Source organism: Nanorana parkeri, unplaced genomic scaffold (genome assembly GCF_000935625.1).
Source record: "Nanorana parkeri isolate BGI_ZX_2015 unplaced genomic scaffold, ASM93562v1 scaffold1734, whole genome shotgun sequence".
In the NCBI taxonomy this organism is placed as follows: Eukaryota; Metazoa; Chordata; class Amphibia; order Anura; family Dicroglossidae; genus Nanorana; species Nanorana parkeri.
In genome coordinates this window covers 58,922-62,816 of record NW_017308002.1, presented here as the reverse complement: position 1 = coordinate 62,816, position 3,895 = coordinate 58,922, and the positions used below count along the sequence as shown (strand labels likewise).

The 3,895-nt window shown below is 45.8% G+C and overlaps 1 protein-coding gene across 2 annotated transcripts in view; it reads left to right on the top strand.

The window, feature by feature from the left end:
* The first annotated feature begins 2,663 nt into the window (after positions 1 to 2,663).
* Positions 2,664 to 3,895, top strand: part of EHF (ETS homologous factor) — a 37,234-nt gene continuing 36,002 nt past the window's right edge. For both annotated transcript variants that reach the window (XM_018571330.1, XM_018571329.1), the window contains exon 1: positions 2,664 to 2,699. The gene's annotated coding sequence lies outside the window, so the exon portion shown is untranslated. The remainder of the gene's footprint in view (positions 2,700 to 3,895) is intronic.

Sequence of the window (3,895 nt, the reverse complement as noted above, 5' to 3'; positions counted from 1 at the left end):
TGCAAAGGCGGATTTATGTCCTTTGTGGCTCTTGAGGAATATATTTAGTGACCTTTTCTGTGCCCGGAGTTCAGTTTTAAAGGATAATTGTACAAAAGCATTAGTTTTGGGTGGAAGATCGTATATACAAGTACATTTGATTTTGCATAAGTGGCTTTCTGACCGACCTCATATAAACTGACAAGTGGGTTGATGTATATGTGACATTAAATGGCCCGGTGACAGTCAGAGATTTGACGGGGCGCCGCTGTATCACCCACTGAACGTTTACAATAGAGAGACGAGTGCGCTGTTTGATTAATGGTGACCTCACCGTTAGGTGTGAGGGACGAGTGTTTGTGCGGCGTTACTCATTAATCCGCGGCTTGTGAAACTCACCATCGAGTGCGGTCATTAAGTGGAGTCGCGGTAGTTCGATGGATGGGTGCAGTTTTTTTGAGTAAACAGGAAATGTCCCGGCTGAACCGGTTCCCCAAATCTACAGGCTCCGATGTATAGCGCTCGTAGACTTAAAGCAGAACTCCACTCAAAAATCATAAGTTCAAAAAATAAATAGCCTCTTAAAAATGAAAGAGCAAAAATAAGCTTATCCGGTAATATTCACTATCAAATCCAGAGATTTGCCCCGCAGTACTTCTTTTCTGCCACTAGAGGTCCTTAGTCTGATGATCAGCATTACTCAAGCCCAGGCTGTCCCGGACCCGCCCTCAGCCTGCGACTGGACAGTGAAAGGAGAAGCAGCACAGTGATGAACTCATCTCTTCTTCACTCTGCTCTCTCCTATCAGCATGCTTTTTTTCAGCAGTACCTTTTTGCCACTAGACATCCTCGGTTTAATAGCCAACATCATTCAAACCACTTCCTCTGAGCCCAGGATGTCCTAAACCCGCCCCAAATCTGTGACTGGACAATAAAAGCAGAAGCAGCACAGTGATCAACTCATCTCTCCATCACTCTGCTCTCTTTTCCAGACGGTCCGTTACCATCTGATTCCCCATAGACTGACATGGGGTCCGGTCATTTCAGATTTTTTCCTCCAACCGGTGACCTCTGTTCCGATCAGCAGGGAATCTGCGCACGCTTCCCCTCCTGATTGGACTGTTTGTGCGTTATTCGCACGGTTCCGTTTGCAATTAACGCACGCTGCTGCACAACGCACATACCAAGCGTAATAGTTGTGCTGCCAATCATATGAATTCACATCATATGGCACCCCAAATGCACCTCTGGCCGCAATGTACTCAACTGCAAGGTACAACAATGCGGTGTGTCGTAGTGCGGCTAAAAAAAGGAATGCGTGCACTACCTCTTTTAGCTGCAATGTGGTACCATGCGGTCAAGCACATTATGGTCGGAGGTGCGTTCGGGGTGCCATTTGATGTGAAGGGGGGGTTTCTGATTTGAAGGAGGGACTTCTGATATGAAGGAGTGGCTTCTGATGTAAAAGGAGGGACCTCTGATATAAAGGAGGGGCTTCTGATGTGAAGGAGGGACTTCTGATGTAAAAGGAGGGGCTTCTGGTATAAATTAGGGTCTTCTGATGTGAAGGAGGGACTTCTGATGTAAAAGGTGGGGCTTCTGATGTAAAAGGAGGGACTTCTGGTGTGAAGGAGGGGTTTCTGATGTAAAAGGAGGGGCTTCTGATGTTAAGGATGGGCTTCTGACTTAAAAGGTGGGGCTTTTGGTATGTAGGAAGGGCTTCTAATGTAAAAGGAGGGAGCTTCTAATCTGAAGGGGGACTACTTATGTAAAGGGGGACTCTAATGTGAAAGGGAGGATTCTGATGTGAAAGGGGGGTCCTGATTTAAAGGCGAGGACTTCAGTGCAAAGGATGGAAACCCACTTGTGTGTTTTTGCATCCCCTCCCCCCCTTACATTGTAGGGCTGCCTCATGATTTTGCATACTTTTTATGGGTGGTGTGAGGGAAGAAAGGTTGCAAAACTTAAATCTGGCATACTCCTCCCCAGCCTGACTGTCCCTGGCCAGCCCCTTTCATTCAGTGGATTTCAGCTTTCAATCATTGAGGCTCAGCATTACATGTGGGCATTATCTAGGACCATCTGCTGTGTTCAGCAAGCTATGTATAGCATCCTCCTACCAGCCATGATCTGACTACATTGCACAGAGAAGCACAGAGACGTGACATCACTGGGTCTAAAATGAGGTGTATAATGAAAACAGAAAGTACTTCATTAGCATGTTGATGAGGAGGGGAGGAACCAGGAAAGGCAAATTAAAAGCAGATTAAGCTTTAGACCAACTTTTACCAACACTTGGAAGCACTCAGTGAGCCAATGCGATCCGCTACACACAGCCTCGTTGTAAAATGTACCCAGTTTATCTTAATCAGAGTTCCGGGTCATTCCCTGAAGAATGAACACACACACAGCTTCATGCAGGGTCAGTAGCAGGGCAGCAGGAGCGTAATTGTTGAAGCTTGTAATGTGTAATTTCCTCTCATTCTGCTTCCTGTATCATCAATCACACTGAAATCTCACATACTGCTATGAATACAATCAGTGGCTGTGAGCAACTTAATACTGTTTTCTTGTACATCAGGTGTTCTGCATGTGAGAGACAACAAGGCAATTGTTCCAGCATCACCAGCAGGCGCGGTCCAGAATCACACAGACAGAAGGGAGAGCGGTGCAGTACATTCATTAAACTGGACCGGATGAAAAACTGAACTACTAATCAGGTAGGATTTGTCCCCCGAGCACGTTTTATAGGTTTAACTTTCAATATTGACTGGCAAGTGCCTTTAAAGGGTCAGTTCAACCACTGCTGATCTTTCCAAGGTGGATGGATGATAGAGGGTTTCAATAGATCTAACCCCCCACCCCAAAAACAAACAAACTTTAATTTACATAATAACTGATGATCCTTCTATGAAAGTCCTTGTTCAGGCTCTTCCTAGCTAATGGCCTCCCACCTGAGTCACCCCAGGAGAGGAACAGGAGGTCTTCCTGTTATGGGGTGACAACTATCCCCCAATTGTGCTTTTGTGTTGCCACCCTGTCAGTTGCACCCCTTCTGGTGACACACATTGCTCAGGCATGGTCCACTGTGCTCACTATCAGGAGGCTAGTCCAGAGCAATGATGCACAGACGGCAATAGAGCAAGTGCATGCAGACAGGAAGCGGCTGATAGGGGATGGAGGAGATTAGCAGCACTGAGATGCAACAGAGGATGTAAAAAAAAAAGGAGAAAACAATGTTTTATTTAAAAAAACAAAAAAACCTTGGTAACTGTTTACTGAACTCAGGGCTTAGCCAACATAGGGGTTCATTTATATATGCCGAACTGATGCCGTTCTCACAGCACTAGGGTCCCTAGATGACGCTGGCGAGTATAGGATTTCCTATACCATTTGCATAATACTAGGACCACTAGATGGCGCTAATGAGCATAGAATGTCCTATACCATTCACACAGCACTAGGGCCCAAAGATGGCACTGATGAGTATAGAATTTCATATACCATTTCCACAGCACTAGGCCCCATAGATGACTCTGACGAGTATAGTAATTTCCTAAACCATTCGCACAGCACTAGTGCTCCTAGATGGCGCTGGCGACTATAGGAATTTCCTATATCATTTGCACAGCACTAGGGCCCATATATGGTACTGATGAGTATAGAATTTCCTATACCATTCGCACAGCACTAGGGCCCATAGATGGTGCTGATAATTAAAGGATTTCCTATACCATTTGCATGGCACTAACACCACTAGATGGCACTGATGAGTAGAGAATTTCCTATACCATTCACACAGCACTGGGGCCCCTAGATGGCGCTGATGAGTATAGATTTTCCTATACCACTCGCACAGCACTAGGGCCCATAGATGTTAAGGAATTCCTGTACTCGTCAGTGGCATCAAGGGCTA